Source organism: Sciurus carolinensis, chromosome 5 (genome assembly GCF_902686445.1).
Source record: "Sciurus carolinensis chromosome 5, mSciCar1.2, whole genome shotgun sequence".
In the NCBI taxonomy this organism is placed as follows: domain Eukaryota; kingdom Metazoa; phylum Chordata; class Mammalia; order Rodentia; family Sciuridae; genus Sciurus; species Sciurus carolinensis.
The window spans coordinates 137,829,102-137,850,422 of record NC_062217.1 but is presented as its reverse complement, the minus strand read 5'-3'; the positions used below and the strand labels follow the sequence as shown (position 1 = coordinate 137,850,422).

The 21,321-nt window shown below is 41.2% G+C and overlaps 1 protein-coding gene across 2 annotated transcripts in view; it reads left to right on the top strand.

The window, feature by feature from the left end:
* Positions 1 to 1,136: 1,136 nt before the first annotated feature.
* Positions 1,137 to 21,321, top strand: part of Slc16a12 (solute carrier family 16 member 12) — an 88,308-nt gene continuing 68,123 nt past the window's right edge. For both annotated transcript variants that reach the window (XM_047553604.1, XM_047553605.1), the window contains exon 1: positions 1,137 to 1,443. The gene's annotated coding sequence lies outside the window, so the exon portion shown is untranslated. The remainder of the gene's footprint in view (positions 1,444 to 21,321) is intronic.

Sequence of the window (21,321 nt, the reverse complement as noted above, 5' to 3'; positions counted from 1 at the left end):
AGAGTTTCATTTTAAATGCTAATGAATTCTTTCACTAGCTGTAGTCTTTCCTTCTTATGTGTATTTTAACAATATGTTCACTAGTCCTCACTTAGAGCTAATTTAGAAATTTTTTTTTGCAAGTGAAAATAAGACTTAAATTCAGATTTATAGTTAAAGGGCAGGAAAGAGAGGAAAGGGGAAGAGACAAAATGGTCAGGAGGAAAAAATGAGAAAGATCATTATTAGTCTGTTTTAAAAACACCCCAAGTGGGGCTGAGGATGTGGCTCAGTAACATAGTGCTTGCCTAGCATGCACCAAGCACTGGGCTCAATCCCCAGTGCAGCAAAAACAAACCAAAACCCCTATTTGTCTAACAGTGACTTTATTTCCCTTCTCAGATTTTCCAAAAGTCAAATTTATTTAGAAACTTCTATGTACATCTGAGCCATTAGGAAATCTTGTTACAATACAGATTCTGATTCAGAGGATCTGTGGTGGGGTGTTGTTTGTGGACCACTCTATGAGTGGCGCCCAAGAAGTTGAATGTTGAGCCCAAGAAGTTGAAATCAGATCCTATCAGTTCAGAGGCTTTGCTTCTGACAAGGGGAGTGTTTTACCGAAAGGTTAGCCTAAAATCTGACTATATGGAGTACCTCCTGGCAGACTTTAAGTTTGAAGTCTACATTGACTGGTTGTACTGGACGCCTACACCTCATTCTCCTCAGCAACGAAGTAAAGTTAGCGCTATTATTTTCCCTTATTGTTCAGATGAATAAACTGAGGCTCCAAGTTGAATGGATTGCCCAAATTACGGGCTTGTTGGCAGAGTTGAACTTAGGTCCATTTTTCTGGACTGTGAAGTGGTTAGGGCTGGCTGGCAGCATCCAGATCACTGCCAGATACACCTAAGAGTACCTGTATTGCTTTTCCCGATCTTGTTCTTTGACCCCTCAGGGAAAAGTTCATTTTGAGAATACCGAGCCCCCTTGACTTGTTTAGGTCAGGGACACGCACGGTTGTTCCGGGGAGAGTCGGGCAGTCCTGGAGCGAGCTGGCTCAGGACACAGTGAGCTGATGCATTACATAACCACGAGCCCTCCCTCCCCCGCGCGCCCCTCACCCTTGGCGGAGCCCCAGAACAGAGAGCGGATCCGAGTGATAAATCCCTTTTGGCCGCCCGGCACAGTTCCCGGCGGAGCTGGCGGGTCTGAAGCAGGCAGTGCATTTTGGGCGCTGAACAGTGGGATTTACCCCGCGCCGCACTCCTCCTCCGGCGCTTCCCGCAGGGCCGGGGCCCCAGTCCCGCCGGTGCCTCCGCCCTGTCAGCTTCCCGCCCCTTGGAAGCGCGGACCGCGGTGCCTGGGGCCGGGGAAGAGGCCACCGCGCAGGGACGGGCACGGCTGGTGCGCCCCAGGGGCATGTCGGCGCTCCACTGCCGCGGCTGCAGCGGTCCCCGCGAGGTGAGGCCGCGGCGGGACCCGGCTGCGGGCGGGCGCCGCAGGAGATCGGGTAGGGAGTGGGGCGGTCTGCACGGTCTGAGGGACTCTGGAGTCTGGCCCCACCGGGCTGTCCTGGAGTCAGTCTTGCGGGCGGCTTGGGTGTCCGGATCTCTAGGACCGAGGCCGGGAAGCTCCCTGCTGCGCTCACCCTCTTCGCCCTTCGGACTCGGCTGTGCCAAGGGAGAGGTGGCTCAGGTGACGCGGGTATCCTTCGTGACAGGGTTGCCGGGTGGCGGGACGGTGGGGTGGTAGGGATGGGCTTGGAGCTGGCGGAGGACTGGGACGCTCCATTCTTTCTCTGCTGCCCCAGTGCCCAGCGCGCGCCGTGAGCCGCCCACCCTAACTTGGGTCGCGCCGTACGCCTGTTGGGTCAGGACTGAGACACGTGCCCACTCTTGGTGTCTGTTCCCTGCCGCGCTTTGGCGTAATTTCTGCGCAGGTGACTGGAGAGGGAGAGCCTTTGGTCTCCACACCCCGCGGTTTCCAAATGCAGACTTCTCCGTACAAAAGAGAACGGCTTTCTCCTGCATTCTCTGTTCACTGCAATGTTTAACCATCACTCCCTGGTAGTAATATTTATTTACCTTTTGTGGTGCCTTAAAAATACACCGGCCTCCAAAATTTTGAATGGATTAAATGTAGTTTCTCCAGTTGCTTCCTATCCAGGGGTTGGGGGAATCAGTGACACTTAGCGATGAGAACTCACAACTCAGCATTCTAAACCAAACACTTCCATTTTGAAGGATCTGTGTTTCGTTTCCCCTACCTGATTCTTTGCTGAGATCTGGGCGCTCCAGCCTCTCAGCCAGCTTAACCCAAAAGGAAGATCTTTAGGCAATGAAGAAACATTGTCTCCAAGGTATTTGGGCTTCCTCGCTTTTAAAGTCAACTGCCGGCTCCCTACCCTTCGCATGATTTGTCTCCCTGCCAAAAGCATGACGGACTAGAGCTAATGGTGTCTAACCCTCCTCAGGTGTCTAACCTGTGTCGGTCGAAGGAATGAAGGGTGGAAAAGATTACTTAGTGATAGGGCTTGATCACCTATAATCACAGGATCTTAGAAATCAAGAGTTTCAGAGATCATCATCTCCTAGATTCAAACCTTCATCTTTCACAGTCCAGGAAACAGACCCAGATCTCCAGGGTAGGCTAAAGTCATATGTTAGCTAGACAGAAAACCAGCCCTTGAATCTGGGCCTTCTCATTTCCTCCTAGTTCTGTTTTCCAGGCATATTGCCTGTAGACATTTGAACAAAAATGATATCACCTAATCATATCATTTCCGTGTCCTTGTCTTTTATTTATCTTCTTTTTGAAAAACCAGTGGAATTCTGAAATAGATAAGAGAGATTGATTTAGTCAAACTGCCTTTGTAGCATAATTTAAAAAAATAAGGATCCTTAATTTTAAGTAATATTTTCGATTCTTCTTATATGAAGATGAGTATGCAAATAAATCCCGGGTGAACCCTACAAGAAGAAAAATAATCAAAATAGAGGAAAGTCTACCCCCATCTGTCCTTGGAGTTTCTTCTGATTCTGTGCTCTGGATGGTGATGTTTGTTTAGAGATAAAGACATGATTTATGGTGTTGGAGCTGACTTGAGAAAAGTGACTTGTAAGAGGACCATTTATTTGTTATGATTAATACCATGACCTATAACAAGTTGTGGTTTAAAATTTAAAGAAATTTAAAGCTGACTTTTCTAGTATTTTAGCATTGTATTACACTGAATATTTTTCACATTTTAAAATTTAATTCAAATTAACAGATATTTATTGCGTTCCTACTACATGCACAATACTCTTCTGCACATTTGGGATGTGTCAGTGAACAAAACACAGAACTTTGATCCTGTAGAGCTCAAGTTATAATTCATTCTTTAGAATTTTTCCAGAATCTTGTTAGGTAGATAGAAGAGAATTTTAGTTTCACCTAAATCAGGGAAATGAACACAGATGTTCCAGTCTACCTTCCTCCCAATCTCATGATTTTGTTGATTAATCATGGGAAGCAGAAACAAAAACAAACAAAAAAACTCAGCTGAAGTTGTTTTGACTTTGACAAACTGACTTGCTACTACCGTATATGAATAGCAGAGCTTGCCTTTGGTTGTTTAAAGAATGTTCATTTGGAGTCTTTTTCCTTTATTGTAGGAACATCATTTTGGTGACTTTAAGACTAATGAAGCATGGGAGGATTAGTTTTCTCAAAAGTGTGAGTGCTACCACGTTTCTGTTGGAGACAGTAATTGCATTAGCTTGCAGAATGTAGCTGGCTTTTTATTTATTTATGAAGGTGGCATTTCAATTTTATTTTGTCTCACTTTACATTTTGTCCCCCTCTCTTCTCCGTATTCATAGGCAGCACAGTGTTGACTTATTAGTAAGTCCGTTACTGTGGTTATTTCATTAGACATTCCAGTTTTCATTATTCTCTAATTCTCTCAATTGTATTTTCTTCAAAATGGCATGGTTTGCAAGCTCAGGCATGTTTGTTGTTTTTAACAAAAGCTTATCAAAATGAACTTGGCAATTTTTTCGTCATATACAGCCAAAAAAAAAAAAAAAATCAGAGCAGCATTTGGGGTTGTTTTTTCATTCCTCACCTAACCAGTTGCTTTGCCTTTAAAAATTGCCTAATTAGAAATTACTTTCTTATGAGTTCTCTGTTAGTATATCTAAAAATTCACCCATTAAAGTGATTTAATTTTACTGAGAAAAACCAAATCACAGTTGAAGGCTGAGATTTTGAACACAAAGATCTCTCTCTGTTAAATTTGTTCTACATCAAAGGACATCAGAAGTGTTATTAACTAACAGTGTCCTGTTTAAAAGTGGTCTCTGTTAAACGCATGGAGTCACAATTTCTGATTGAACTCGTGGAAATTGATATTTATCTTCATTCACCCATCACTTTGTCCCATCAAATTCTCATTCTGCCACCTTTTTTCTGTATTGATAAAGGGCATGAGTTGCTGTAGCCAGGTAGAAAGTTGCATGTCATTAATTAATTAATTAACTTATTAGTTTATTGAACTTCTGCCACATTTTTTATTTTTTTATTGTAAACAAATGGGGTACAACTTGTTTCTCTGTACATGAAGTAGAGTCACACCATTTGTGTAATCATACATTTACATAGGGTAATGGTATTTGATTCATTCTTTTTTTTTCTCCCCCCCACCCCTCATACCCCTCCTTTCCTTCTATACAGTCCCTCCTTCCTCTATTCTTGCCTCCCTACCACCCCCCCATTATGTATCATCATCCGCTTATCAGCAAGATCATTCATCCTTTGGTTTTTTGAGATTGAAATTTCATCTATTTGCCTGCAAATGCCATAATTTCATTATTTTTTATGGCTGAGTAATATTCCGTTGTCTATATATACCACAGTTTCTTTATCCATTCATCAATTGAAGGACATCTAGGTTAGTTCCACAATCTGGCTATTGTGAATTGAGCAGCTATGAACATTGATGTGGCTGCATGACTGTAGTATGCTGATTTTAAGTCCTTTGGGTATAGGCCAAGGAGTGGGATAGCTGGGTCAAATGGTTGTTCCATTCCAAGTTTTCTAAGGAATCTCCACACTGCTTTCCAGAGTGGCTGCACTAATTTGCAACCCCACCAGCAATGTTTGATAGATTCAATGCAATTCCAATTAAAATCCCAATGACCTCACAGAATTAGTGCAAGCAATCATGAAATTCATCTGGAAGAATAAGAAACCCAGAATAGTTAAAGCAGTCCTTAGCAGGAAGAGTGAAGCAGGGGGTACTGCATACCAGAACTTCAACTATACTACAAAGCAATAGTAACAAAAATGGCATGGTATTGGTGCCAATTAGACAGGTAGATCAATGGTACAGAATAGAGGACACAGACACGAACCCAAATAAATACAGTTTTCTCATATTAGACAAAGGTGCCAAAAACATGCAATGGAGAAAAGATAGCCTCTTCAATAAATGGTGCTGGGAAAACTGGAAATCCATATGCAACAGAATGAAACTAAACCCCTATCTCTCACCCTGCACAAATATCTACCACATTTTGAGCATCTCTTTTCTTGTGCTGGTGGCAATAAGGGGTATAACAGATTTTGGCGTGGTAGCTTATGGCATGGTATGGAAGAAAGAACATTCTATGACTAGTGGTTACAACTAACATAAGAGATAGGTAAGTACTTTCAAAACTAAAAGGAAGGGAGAGCATGCAGGCACTGTGTGGAGTTGAGGCTTAGGGAAGACTTTATAGAGAATACGTCCGTGCTGCTCCTTGAAAAACAGTAGCATGGTAAAGCTTTCATAGCGGTGAAAGAATAAACTGTCTTTATGGGAGCATATCCTTACCTCTCCTTCTATTTCTTTTTTGGGTGCTGGGGAAGAACCCAGGGGCTAATACATGCTAGGCAAGTGCAGTACCACTGAGCTACAGCCCCAACCCCCCTTGCTTCTTCTTGAAGATAGAAGACTTCTTATTAGGGACCAGTTGAGGATGTATTGGATTGTCTAGTAGACACTTACCACTTCTGCACCCTTCTGCACGCATCCTCCTCCATCCTGGGTAATGGACCAAAACAACTCATTGGGCTAACCCGTGTTCTCCTTCCCCTCTGAAACATGCTGATTGTTATTCAGAGCACAGAGATCATTGTAGCAATAGCAATCATAATAAATTGGCTTAGTTTTTCTCTTTACAGCTCAGGTACATACTTAGGGCAGTGTTTGGTCACAGTCCTGTTTATGTCAGTTGTATTTGCTACTGTAATTTTTCAATTTAATTAAATATTGCATAAATTTATGTAATGTGAGTGCCCACAAATATTTTGTTTCCATGAAAGCTAAGTCAATTGGCATATGGGCCCATCTGTTTGTTAGTCAGCTTCTGGTTGCTATAATGAAATACTTGAGATAATTAGATTAGCTAGAGAAAAGGTTAATTTTGGCTCATGGTTTTGGAGGTTTCAGCCCAATATTGGTCAAACCCGTTGCTTTTCACCTCTGGTGGGAGTACTGCATAGCAACGGTTGCGTTGTACATGGTGGAGAAAGCAAAAAGAAAAAGAAAAGATGGGTGGGATCTGACTATCTCCTTCAAAGGCATGCTCCTAATTACATCAGGACATCCCTTAAGGCCCCACCCACTTCTCAAAGATTTTACCACCTCCCAATAGCACTACCTTGAGGACCAAATCTTTTAACACGTGGAAATTTATGAGACATTCAACATCCAAACTATAGCAGTCCATGAATGTAAGCCACATTAAAAAAAATCAATAAATGCTGTGCCATGGATGAACCTTGAAAGCATTAAATGAAAGAAACCAGGTACTAAAAGACCAGATATAGTATGATTCCATTTTTATGAAATGTCCAAAAGAGGCAAATCCAGAGAGACAAAATATGAATTAGTGGTTGCCAGGAGATGGAGGGAGGTAGGGGGAACTGGGAATGACAGATAATGACAAAGGGTTCTTTTTGTGTGTGTGTGATGATGGCTAGTTTCTGGAACTGGATAGTGGTGATGGTTGCAGAACATTGTGAATATACAAAACTCACTGAATTGTACACTTTAAAATGATTGAACTGGTAAAATTTATGTTATATGAATTTTATCTCAACCAAAAAATACTATCAGGCTTTTAAAAAAGCAACATGAACTAACTACTACTACTTAGGCATAGAATACACAGCTATAAAAGGTTGGGAAAGGACAGTAAAAATCTAGAAAGATTTTGCACTCAGGCATTTTATAGCTATTTTTACGGTCCTGCTTCACTTTTAAGAAATGGAAGTGAGAAATCATGGGTGTGGTTTAACCAAGAAAGGCAGCTCAGAACTCCAATTGTGACTCAATATCCAAAGATTAGTGGATGCATTTATGTTCCTTTCTCTGACTAAAGTTGAAATAAAACATTTGAAATTTGTTGATCAACTTTTGACTCTGTTCTAGTGACTTCTGATTGCTTCAGTTAAGAGAGCCTCAATGTTTCCAGTATGTCCTGAAAATAGCTCATCTCTCTGCATCTGGCTAGAAATTCCTATTTATGAGCCTCTTGGGAATATAGAATTAGTCACAAGATTATAGAGGAGCCTTGAACCTAGTTTTCAGGTTTCCAAATCCCTATAAAAATCAGCAACACTTTCCTCTCAAAACTCGTATTACAACTGCCTGGTTTGTGTATGTCAACAGAGTAATGACAAAATGTTAACTACACCAATACTTCAAATTTGTCACCCCCAAAATTTGTAGAGTATGACTTTTCAAAATATTCCTGAGCACAATTCACCATCTTGTGGTTTATTTAACATATTACACACTATGAGTGTAATTACTTATTTTGGGGACAAACTGGTATTGTTTTTGTAACTCTGCTTTACTTGATGAAATACTTTCCATGGAAATGAGCTCATATTTATCTATTGAAACCAGCTGTATTTCTTGAAATAGACATTTCAGCTCTCTGAAATCTGTAACTTCAAAACAACTACATCATGGCCCATGGAGGAAGCACCAAAGAAACAAAAACTCACACTTACAATCAAGTTAAATCTGTTTAAGAAAGAACAGTGTTGCTTCTTCAGTCAGATATGGGTCAGCCAGACAACTATCCCAAACCAGGCTTAACTACCATTATTAAATAGTTATGAATAGGGGTAGTTCAAACTCAAAGGAATAACTGGTATCAAAAATATGTGGTTTGTTCGTATGAATACCTGATAACTTAGTATTCAGAAATCAGCTGACTCAGTAGTTTTGGATGCTGGCTACTCCTTAGAATCACCTGTGAAGGAAAAATATACTAGTGCCAAGGCACAAAAATTCTGATTCTGTAGGTTTGAGACAGGATCAGGGCATCTGTATTTTTTAAAGTTCCCTTGTGAAGCTCATGTTCATCCAGGGTTGAGAACTACTTAATAATTTTAAGCTTCTTCAGAAAAAAATTTCATTGAAACAAATAGTTATATTTAACATGTCTGATGAAAAAATTAAACATGATACTTTTTCCTCTTACTTTCATTTTTTTGCATTTTCTCTACACAGTGCCCATTCAGAATATAGAAAGCTTTTCCCAATGGTTAAATTAATTTTTACACCTTGTGGAATTTACTAAGTGTACAGTGTCAAAACAATCAAATCAACCTTATTGGTCCGTTTTCTATTGCTGTAACAAAATTCCTGAAACCAAGATTTTTTTTTTTTAAAGGAAAGAGATTTATTTAGTTCATAGTGTTAGAGATCAAAAAGTCCAAGATTGGGTAGCATCGTCTCTTTGGCTGCCAGTGAGGGCCCCCTTGGCTGCATCTCACTGTGGTGGATGATATCATGGTGGGAATGTGTACTAGGGGGAAAGATCACATGGAGCGACAGAAAACCAGAGAAAGATTCAGGCATGCCCCCCCTCCTTTTTTTTTAACAATCAACTCTTTGAGAAATTAACTCACTGTGTGAGACCAGCCTTAATACTTTCCAAGGGGGATGCCCTCAATGACTTAACCACCGTCCACTAGGCCCTACCTCTTTAAGGTTCCACCACCTCTTAACATTGCCATACTGAGGACCGAGCTTCTGACCTGTGAACCTCTGGGGGACAAACCACATTCATACCATAGCATCAACCAGATTGGCTTAGTTAGAGTCAACCGACAACGTTTTTCATGTTCTTGGTGATTTTGATATCATAGAAGCAAATTGTTTGAGGATAATAATTTGACCTTTTGCTCTATAACAACAATCTATTTCCTTTAAGATAACATAGATGTGTTTCCTTAAATTGAATTGTCAACCTTAATGATCAGACTGCTTCTCATTTAATTGTATCAAAATGGATTTCAAAGTATAAAACTTTTATATAGAAAGTTATTAAAGAGGACTGTTATATAAGAAGAAGCTTAAACCTTGTCCTGTGTGACTTCAAGAAAGTCTGATTGATTTTAGGTTTTTCCTTGTCATTAGTATTTATTGTCTTTGAGAAAATGTGGCAAGGTGATTGACAAAGAACCTGGAAAAAACCAATCATGAAGAATCTCGCTCACTTTTACCAGGTAGCTTTCCCAAATGGTGCTTTGACTGTTAGTTTTTGTATTAAAAAGTGGTGTTTTCTAATTAAAAAAAAAACTATAAGTAAATAACAGAAAGATTAGTAGAGTAGAGGGAAGGGAACAGGGGGAGGGTAAATGGGAGGGGTAGGGGAAGACCTGGGGACAAATTAGAGCAAATTATATTCCATGTTTTTATAATTATGTCAAAATGAATCCCACTGACACGTATAACTAAAAAGTACCAATAATTTTTTTTTTTTTTTAAAGTGGTATCTTCATGGATCTCGACTGGTAGACTTCTGGGTGTTTCAAGGGGTCTTTCAGTGGCTGTTACAGGGGACAGGGAAATGGGCAGGTGAGGGGAGGGATTCGACTTCCAGCTTAGACCTTCTTTTTTGTGGTCCCCCCACAATGTGAGTAGGTGTGCTGTTCTGGATTTCACATCATGGGTTTCCAAGTAAAATTTTATTTGAACAAAGAATTTCTTGACTGAGACAAATTTGTTACAACTGGGCTATGTGTTTCTGATTTTCTGATTCCCTTGCCCTGCTGAATTTGGTTTATGTCCTGGCAGCCCCTAATTATCTGTAGCTACTGTTGTACATTTATATTGAAAAAGCACAGTGAGACTTTGGTCTTATTTTCTTTATAATTTTGGTGATTATGGTGTGTTATGGTTTGGATGTGAGGTGTCCCCCCAAAGCTCACAGGTGAGAAAATGCAAGAAGGTTCAGAGGAGAAATGATAGGGTTGTAAGAGTCTTAACCCAATCAGTGAATTAATCCCTAATGGGATTAACTGAAGTGGTTGGGTGTGGCTGGAGGAGGTGGGAATTGGGGCTTGGCTATTTGGTATAATATTTGTATCTGGCAAGTGGAGTCTCTCTCTCTGCTTTCTAATGATGTGAGCTGCTTCCCTCTACCACACTCTTCTGCCATGATGCTCTGCCTCACCTTGAGCCCTGAGGAATGGAGCTGGCCTTCTATGAACTAAGACCTTTGGGACCATGAGTCCTCAAATAAACTTTTCCTCATCTATAATTGTGCTGGTCAGATCATTTAGTCACAGCAGCAAAATAGCTGACTAAAACATGGTGGGAGAGAGCCAAGTGAGCAATTAGATATTCAGAGAAAGAAATGTAGATTGGAAATTATCTGTATAGAGACTCAGCTCAAGTAGTTTGTCTTCCTGGAGGGTGTCAATAAAGAAAGGTGATGACAGGTCAAAGATAAAATCCCAGGGAATGGCCTGTGGGGCCAGACACCCTTCTCTGTACTCACATGAACCCAAAGCACGTTTTGGTCAATGAAGTTCTGTTTTCATGGTTTAATTTTATATTTTTTCCCACATGCACCTGCATAGCTGTCAAAAGAGTTGGAGCATGAGTGTTTCTGTGTGTGGGTCAGGGTGGAGGGCAGTCAAGTGGGATTAGATTAGAGGGCTAGGATATTTCTCCTTTCTTTGAAAACCTTCTATCCTGCACACATTTGTGGGGCCCTTCTGTATGCATACTGAAAGGCAGAACAAGAAGATAAACTTGAGTGGTTCCTTTATGGATTTGCCATTCAATCATTGTGGGACTCTTTAACATAAAAATGTTTTGTTAAGAAATATTGTGGTACAGGGCTGGGGATATAGCTCAGTTGGTAGAGTGATTGCCTTGCAAGCACAAGGCCCTGAGTTCAATCCTCAGCACCACAAAAAAAAAAAAAAAAAAAAAAGAAAGAAAGAAAAAGAAATATTGTGGTACAATGAATCAAAATGCATTCTGCTGTGATGTATAACTAAATAGAACAAACAATAAAATAATAAAATAAAAATAGAAATATTGTGACTGGTCTGTGTGGTGCAAACCTAGATACCAACCATTCAGGAGGCTGAGGCAGGAGGATTTCAAGTTCAAGACAAGTCTGGGCAATTTAGTGAGACCCTGTCTCTAAATTTAAAAAATAAATAAATAAAAAGAACTGAGGGTGTAACTTGGTGGTAGAGCACTTCTGGGTTCCATTGCCAGTGTATGTTTCTTAACTTTCAAAATACAGACATCACCCCTGGGTTTTAGTTCTCCCCTGAAGAGCTAGAATGGTGTCTGCTGGCTTCTGGGTGTGACCCCACAAGGTCCCAGTGCTAAGTCCTGGTTCCACATGAATCTGTGACTTATTGTGCTTCACTGACCCATTACCCACCCTCAATGCTGACCAGCGGTCTGGCAAATTTAGTTACAAGGATCACTAGGCAAAAGTATATTAACTAAATTTAAATACTCGTAAACACTCTTAGAAAAAGCTAAAGTACTCAGGTAAAGAATAAATAAATGCTCATAAAAAATTATACTTGTTAACAGTATTTTACCAGTGATAAAGGGATTGAGGGATTGAGACAGGGTCTTGCTGTGTTGCCCAGACTGGCCTTGAACTTGCAATCCTCCTGTCTCAGCCTCATTTGAAATTTTAATGATACCTTCAGCTCTAATAAAATTAGAATATACAGTTCACTAAATTATAAATATATATATGTAGTATACATGTATAATAGTGATAAAGGGATAAAGGGATAAAGGGATAAATGGAGTATAATTTCTCATTTTTCTGATTGTACATATTGCAGGATTACATCGGTCAAGCAGTCATATATGTACATGAGGTAATGTCTGTTTCACTCTACTATCCTTCCTACCCACATACCCCTTCCCCTCCCTTCACTCCCCTCTACCTAAAGTAACTCTATTCTTCCCTAGCTCCCTCCCCCAAATTATTGTAAATTAGCATCCGCATATCTGAGAAAACATTCAGCCTTTAGTTTTTTGGGTTTGACTTATTTTCCTTAGCATGATATTCTCTAACTCCATGCATTTACTAGCAAATGCCATAATTTCATTCTTCTTTAAAGCTGAGTACTATTCCATCATATATATATATATATATATATACATATGTGATATATATAATACACATATATGTATACACATTTTCTTTATCCATTCATCTGTTGAAGGACATCTAGGTTGGTTCCATAGTTTAGCCATTATAAGTTGAGCTGCTATAAACATTGTTATGGCTGCATCACTACAGTATGCTGATTTTAAGTCCTTTGAGTATCAACTGAGGAGTAGGATAACTGGGTCAAATGGTGGGTCCATTCCAAGTTTCAACTTAATTTTTAATAGTTTCAAGCAGAAGCTACAGAAAAGACATTTGAATTAAATTTAATTATCTTTAAAGTTTCTAATATAAATGCTGGGATTAAACAATGTTAAAATAACTCAGTGAGTTTACCTCTTCACCAGGCAGGTGTTTACTGTGTGTCGCCACCTGCTAGGTGCTGTGCCTGCAAACAGTAGGTGGACCCTTTCTCGGAGGTTTTCCCCCTCTTGGAGAGGGCAGGTGTGTGTGTGCAGAGAATCACAGCACTGCGAGGAGTCCTGTAAGTGACCATGGCGGTCAGGGTCAGAGGCACTCAGGCTGCCTAGGTGGAGAGCTTCCTGAGGTGAGCATTCTAGGCAACAGGAGTGACAGGTACAGGTCCGCTGAGGTGGGGAAGTGCTCTGGGGTTGAAAGCACGGCAGGTTCTTCACAGTAGTGCACTGGGCTGACCTGCAGGGGACATAGCTGGGGTGCTAGATGACACCAGACGATAGGCAGGAGCTGGAGCTTTTAGCATCTTGTGTATTACACTACGGACTTTCAATTTTGCTTTGGCAGCTTCTAAACAGCAGGAGTTGGGAGGCAGTAGGGGTTTGGTGATTACCTTAGCTGTGTTCCCAACAGATAACTTTGAAGGAAGTTTGAAGACAGACCCCAGAAGGGCATGAACTAAGGGTCTGTTGATAGAGTGCAGGTGGGAAATAACAGGTGGTGCCTCCCGGTAAGACATTTATTTATAGTTACAGTCTTGTTGCTTGGTATGCTATAGGGGCTATCTGATAAGCTGTTTGATTTTCTGGGTAAGAAATAAAAAATTGGAACATCATCTGCTCATGGAATCAGTTGAAATCACATGTCTGGATATAATTACCTGGGAAAAAGTGAAAGAAAGGTATGAAGCAGGTTAAAAAATTAAGGAGAGGAACCAGGCTGTACTCATGCTATAACCAGGGCATATCTTGGTGGTATGGTTGGGATAAGAGGTGCCCCTGCAAAACTCATGTGTTAGAAAATGTAGGAATGTTCAGAGGTTAAGAGATTATATTATGAAAACTATAACCTAATAAGTAGATTAATTTCTTTGATGGATTAATAATTTGAATAGATGATGAATAGTAACTGTAGGCAGGTGGGGAGTGGCTCGAAGAAGTAGGTTATTGAGGGTGTGCCCTTGGGATTATATTTTGCCCTGGCTCCTTTTGGTGCCATCAGCTGAGCAGATTTCTTCCATCATACCCATTTCACCATGATGTTCTGCCTTACCCTGGGCCCAGAGGAATGGAGTTGGCCATTTATGGACTGAATCCTCCTTGAAGGTGTTCTTGTCAGGTATTTTGGTCACAGCAATGGAAATTGACACACTTGGCTACTGTGTCTTTCTTTTTATACTCTAATTGTCTAGCTGTGTGATAGTCTTTTTCACTGGGCCAACTCTAAGGACAGGGGCTGTGTCTTATTCACAGTGTGCTGCCATTGTGCTATTTATACGTCTCTGTCTGCACTGTGAACAGTACCCTCTTGAGTGGCACTTCAGCTATTCCTGCTTAACTAATCCCAGCAGCCATCATGGTACCTGCTATGGTTTGGAGAGGGTTTGTCCACTCTGAAACTCATGTCAAAAACTAAATCCCCACTATGAGATATAAAAGAGGTGGGACCACATGGCACCTTTAGAAAAGGTGATTAGGTTTCTGCCTTGAGGAACAGATTAATCCATTCATGCTATTAGTGGATTAATGGATGAATGAGTTATCTCAAGAGTGGGTCTGCTCTAAAAGCCAGTTTAGCTAGATCTCTTGCATACTCCCTATCTCTCCCATGTGATGCTCTCTGTGGCCCCAGGATTCTGCCACTAAGAAGACCATCACCAGATACAGCCCTTTGACTTTGGTCCAGAATCGTGAGGAAAAATAAATCTTTTCTTTATAACTTACCCAGTCTATAGTATTGTATTTTTAGTAACAGAAAACAGACTAAGACAGTGCTTGCCATTTGTAAGTGTTCAATGTGTTTTTTGAATAAATGAATAAATGATACATCGTAAGTAGTCAGAGGAAGAGAATCTAGCCCAAGGAAGAATGAGAGGCCCATAGGACTCCTGTCATGGAGATGCAGGGAAGAACAGTTCTGATCATGAGAACGAGGTGAACTTGCCAAGTGCCACAGAAGGGTCAGTTAATGAAGGGTGGCAGAGTAACCACTGGAAATGAGGAGTCATTGGTGATAATGTCAAAAACATCCTGAGTGGTGCCTGAGGGAGGGAGGAGGCAAATTCCATTCCACTGAGGTGGAAGCGAGGAGCAGGGGTGAGGAAATGGTGTAGACAGGTCCTGAAGAGGCTGGGTTTGTGAAGAGAAGAAAGAAACTGGTGGTAGCAGAAAGGGAGGGGAGGTTGGGGGGGATTTCTTCTCTACTTTTCCTTCTCTTCTCTTCTGTCCCTCACATTCTTCCTCCTACTTTTAAGAAGAGAGACACTTGGGTAAACTTATAAACTAAGGAAGACCCAGGGAAAAGTCTAGATTGAAGATGTAGAAAATAGAAGAGGGGATACTACTGGAGAAGTTAAATACAAAAGGACATATCTTTTTTTGAGGTTGGAATAAAAGAGAGAAGAATGCGGGTGGATATGAATAAACTAGAGGGATAAACTGAAGGAAAAGAGATGAAGGAGAATCCCAAAGGCCTCAGTTCTGTCTATAAAATAGTAACTAGTATGTTTTGAACACTTTCAAAGTCCTGATCATTGTAAAGGAATTACATATGTAATTCCTTTTGACAATCCTATGAAGATAGAATTATTATCTGAAATTAAAGTCAAAGGAACTGAAACACAGAGAGATTAAGCAATTTACATGAGGTTACATAGCTATGAAGTGGCAGAACCAGGTTACAGAGCCACTGACCATCTTGCTATGCTGCTGAAAATGACAAGTACACAGAGTCCTTAGGACTTCAAATAACCAATGTGCAAGCAACAGATACAACATATTGCTGCTGAGTCACACTCAGAACTTATTTCTGTTGGGATTCATAATCTGCAAGGTTAGGAGGTTTCCTCTAGCAAAACTTGCCTTACCAGTTACAGGAATGGAAATTTTGGGATGTTTGGATTGATGTGGAATTAGAGATTGGTAGTGGGGGGCAGAGGTGTGTCTTAGTCAGCTTTCTGGCTGCTGTGACTAAATGACCCAATCAGCACAACTGTAGAGGAGGAAAAATTTATTTGAGGGCTCATGGTTTCAGAGGTTTTAGTCCATAGAAGGCCAGGTCTATTCCTCGGGGCTCCAGGTGGGGCAGAGCATCATGACAGGAGAGGGAAGCAGCTCACATCATGGTGATCAGGAAGCAGAGAGAGAGAGAGACTCCACTCAACAGATACAAATATACACTCAAAGCCATGCCCCAGTTCCTACGTCCTCCACCCACACCTTACCTACCTCCAGTTGCCACTCAGTTAATCCCATCAGGAATTAATTCACTGATTAGGTTCAGACTCTCAACACCCAATCATTTTTCCTCTGAACTTTCTTACATTGTCTCACACGTGAACTTTTGGGGGACAACTCACATCCAAAACATAACATGGTGCCAATGAGGGAGCAATTGAAGTGATGGCTGATGAGCTCTCACCTCCAAAGAGAAAGACAAGAGAACAAGCCATTAGGATTGGAGAAGATGGAGCAGCAAGGGCCTGGGTGCTCAAGGAGATTGAAAGTTAAAGGTGAAACAAGAGTTAAGGAATTGGAGACTTGTGGAGGATAGAAAGTGGGATTTAGAGAGGGGTGCTTAATTTTCACAACAACCCTAGGTTTCAGAAGTGAGGGCTGGCATATTGTGATAGGTCGATGGTGGGGTTTGGGGATGGCATGGCTGAAGTGGGTTGCAAGTGAACCTGTTGGGCCATGAGATAGATCTCTATTATGCTCTGCCTGTCTTTGGAAGATAGTTCTTTGTGGCCCTAAGGGCTAGTCTGAACTTTAGAAAATGCCAACTCAAGTGTGTATGCACAAGGTTGGCTGGTATCTGGCAGTCACTAAAAAAGTACTTGATGGTCTCAATAAAACATCGTCAAAGAACAGTTGAAGAGCTTTGCCCTGTAATTTATTTTTTGAAAAAGAACTGGAAGTGTAAACTGGCAAAACAAACAGATTTCACAGGTAACTGGATGCTTGAACCAGATCATCATTATTACTCTGGGAGGAAAAGAGGACATGATCTAATGAAATGCCTCCTCTTCCTTCCTCCCTGCTTTCTTTTCCCCTAATAATGTGCAACATAACACTCTCTGGGCAGAGAGAGAAGCAGCTGAAGACCATCAGACCTCCAGATGTGGAGCTTTGTTATGACTTGAGGGGGTCGGGGTCATGGGAAGCTTGGGTGGAACTCAGTGTGGTGTCCTCTGCTTCTATAGTTAGCCATGTGATGGGAAACCAGCATGTGTGCTGACCCGTACAGCTGTACATGCCAGCGTCTCCTCTCCTCTGCCCGTGTAGGATTCCAGGAAATTGGAATTAAACCCGACATAAGCTTAGAAAGCCACTTGTGGAAAGATACAGAGCTACCAAGGAGGGAGAGCATATGTGTGTACCTAGTCTGATATATAAGTGGAATGAGTGGGAATGCATCCGTTGGATATTTGGGGATATCCAAAACAGAGACCTGACTTTGGACTGGCTTCCATTGTAAGGAAAGTATTTCCCTATGTCATAGAATGTCAGAAGCAGAATGACTGGGCTCTAGCTTTGCTTCTCTGTAATCTCTTGGCTTGGTCCCTGCCATTTGTGGATTGGCTTCTCAACCTGATCCCACCCATAGTCCCAAGATGGCTCCAACAGTGTGAAGGGTCACCCTGAGCTAGGAAACGTAGAGTGATGGGCAAAGGCCACTGCTTTGTGTCTCCTCAGCAGTGAGGAAGCCTTTCCTGGATGCTCCCAGGAAGACGGCTTTTCCTCAAATCATCAGTAAGGACTGGGCAACTGCTCTTTGCTTAAATCAGCCCATCACCTACAGGGGCAGCAGGATTACCATAATTCTTGATTAACCATTTTGAATGGACTGGAAGTCTATGATAGAGGGGACAAGGGGACATTATTGTGACATTCGAGCAGCCTTGTGAAGGGGAAAAAGCCTCATATGGCAGTCAAGTCCCAGCTTCAGCATTTGCGAGCAGCATGAACTTGGACAAATTCCCAGGTTCTGTGTCCCTCGGTTTTCTCTTCTGGGATAGTTGCAGAAACTGCAAGCGCTTTATGTAAACTCTAAGGAACTCTACAAATTATTATTGAATTATTATTATTGTTGTGAATTATTCATTTAACAAAAAAACAATAGTAATAATAGCAACACCACTTCCACTTCCTGAGCACTTGGATGTTCTAGGCACTTGGCTACAGGCTTACTTGTACGCTCTTCATTACTCACTCAGCATGTATAGAGCTGTGACCATACTTCGGTTCTCTGCTATATGCTTTATTTCCTATCTCAGTGAAGCGGAGACTGGGTCACTAGGGTAGGGTAGGGGCAGAGAACAGGTGTAAGCTTGGTTTCATCCAGTGGTTCTGTTTTCTTGCCTTGTGTGACAGCACAGTGGCATCTGGCCATCGGACCTCAGGTAATTGCTCTTTTTTTTCCTTCTTCGGATTGTCTTATTCACCAGTCCAGGGCTTGCTGCACAGGGGATTTACAAAACCTAAATGGGTATTTGCTTTTCAATCACTCAATGCTTTTCTTTCCACGGTTTCTTTATTTTCCCAAATATGAAATCTTTGCATTTTTCTGCTTTTGAAATAGAAGAGGGATTTACAAATGTTTATTAATTTCTTGAATATTTCTTGTCTCAATTGAACCTCATAAAGAAGTCAGACCTGAATTTTTATCGTATTGAGGCTTAGTGGCCATGGAACCTACCAATGAGGTAAGAAGTTTGGAAGTAGGGGACATAATTTTTTTGATGTTGCAAATTGCCTTGCTTTGAACATCCTTGTGACAGGAAATTCTTCCATATGTTGGTTCATATTTATATGATACCTTCTCTGAAGAAGAACACCTAGGTGAAAGGGTTTGAACTTCTTAAATATAGATTGCCTGATTGTCAATGGAAGCTTCTTGAATGGCCACACCTGTAGTCCCAGCAACTCAGAAGGCTGAGGAAGGAAGTTCAAAGCCAGCCTCAGCAACTTAGCAAGGCCCTAAGCAACTTAAAGAGACCCTGTCTCTAAATAAAATACAAAAAAGGGCTGGGAATGTGGTTCAGTGTTTAAGCATCTCTGGGTTCAATCCCTGGTACCAAAAACAAAACAAAACAAAACAAAACAAACAAACAAAAACACCCCACACTTATAGTGTTAGTTTGGGAATATGCATTTTGTCTTTTTATGATGTTTTATATGACTGAGACCATAAAATATTCCCAGAAAATTTGAATTATTTTCATATCATATAACCTACTTTTCTCCAGAGCTCCCTTGTAATTATAATCAAAATTGTTTTTCTATGACTTAGTCTGTACTAGATTTTGAAGGGACCCAGCCCATAGCAACTCCTCCCTCTTAGTCCATCAAGTCTTGAGAAGAAACTAAACTTGTACATCTTAATTTGTCCTCCCTTTGTGTGAGTCACTTCTTATGAGGCTTCTGATCCTGTGTGCACATAGACTCCTTGTAGGCCTATCTCTGACACATCTGCTTGCCATTCACAGTTCTGGCCCTCACACCAGAACCCCTGCTACACACTTAAACAATTTGTGAGTAAATTGGTAGGAAACATGACGTGGGAGGTACTAGGTTTTTGCTGACCAGTATGAATATGGGCTATTTGTTTTAGAGTTGTGGTAGAGATGAAAAGACTTTTTTTCATTCATATGACTTTATGCTCCAGGTAATTCTTTCAACAATTCCTAAAATACCAATTCTTTCTATACTTCCCCCACCAAGATATGTTGATGATGAAGCTATTGGCAATAGAAAACCAGAGGAATGAACTGTCCTTATTCTTAAATGAATTTTTTAAAATGATAGTTGTGACTTTAGTATATGCAGAGTAACACCCATTAATATTTTAATCACCTTATATGCTAGGTATGATAATAGGAAAAAGGAAAGGAATAGGACCACTCCTGCTAGGGAGGGCCAAGCCACAGAGACCACAAAGCAAGGCCAGCACTGTGGTGAAGGTGGAGAGAGTGCTGTGACAGCAACTGTATCATGTGCGGGATGGCCCCAGGGCAGCCCTGCGATATATAGGTCCAAACTGGAGACCCGGGAGGTCCTCATGCAGGACTCACACAGCAAGTCAATGAGAAAGCCCGGATTTCAACCTTCATCTTCCTAAGGTGTAAATTGCATGTTCCTAATTTGCTTCTCTTGGTTTCTTTTTCCAGAGTTGAAATTTTAAAATTATCTCTAAAAATGCCAGGCTTTAGAGAAGGAAATACAGAGTATTCTGCTTCCCCCACTTTAACTGAGAACAGTCTGGTGGGTGTGCCTCCGGGAAATTGATTCTGCCTGTTCAAATCACCTAAGAAGCCAGCTGTGCGTTTAGCCAGGCAGAACAGCGGCCGCGGGGCAGGAATGCTTTGTCCTCTGCGGCACCTACCTGGGTGAGACTTGTGGCATGCCAGCTCTGGGGACCAGGGAACTCCCAAGTTTAGCAGGCGCAGCGAGGAGTTCGCGTGGCCTGACAGCCCACCCTTTTGGCAAAGGAGAGCGATTTGTACCTTCTGGCTTTCTGCCTGCACTGCTTTGACTTCCCAAGCAGAGGAGAGGTTGTGGGACCCAGGGGCCGCCTCACCTCATCTCTGTTTTTTTTTTTTTTTTTTTTTAAATTGTCTGCCCTTGTTGTTGCCCAGCTACTTTGCCTGAAAGGAGTGAAGATGCCCAAATTCTGCAGGTAACTTGTTTGAGTGACTTTGGGCAGGTTGCTTCAGGGTTCCAAGTCTAGTCTTAGTTTTCTGTCAAAGTGCACTTTTTCTTCTTTCTCATTTGAATGTTTCTGAAATAAGATATGATTGGCATTAGGTATATATCAATAGAGTAGTATTTCTTAATCTTGCTTTTTTCTTGAAAAGTTGTTAAGTCAGTGGAGTAACTTTCAATTTAGGTTATTTTAGGACTGTGGGAATATGACAGTTGGTCCATTGAGTAGTCATTTGGACAGTGACCACAGCCTGACAACCTGGCTTGTGCACCGTGCAGTGCTGTGTAAATACAGAAGATCAGAAAGCTGCCAACCCTGGAGTCTCTTCTCAGAGATGCCCAGACTGGAACTTCTTGACTTAAAAAATTAATGACAGTCTTCTACTCAATGAAGTTGGTATTTTGGGTTGTAAGAATGTACATTTCTTCACCCTGTACAACGCCATTTTCATTTTGAATTAAACAAGCAAACATGAATTAAGCATCTGAATTTTTCTTGGATCACTTTCTTGTGATGGATTTATTGGATTCTTGGCTTTTGCTGAAAGTATCAGGATGACCCCAAAATTCGTTAACTTAATCAGAATATTAATCTAAAAAGAGGTGTTGTAATTCAAATTGAAAACTAGAATGCCATTGAGTGCCTACAATATGCCAGGCATATTAAAAAACAATTACTCAGACACTGCCCTCTGTTCTAGTCCTGATGGAGTTCAGTGTAGGCTGAGCAAAGA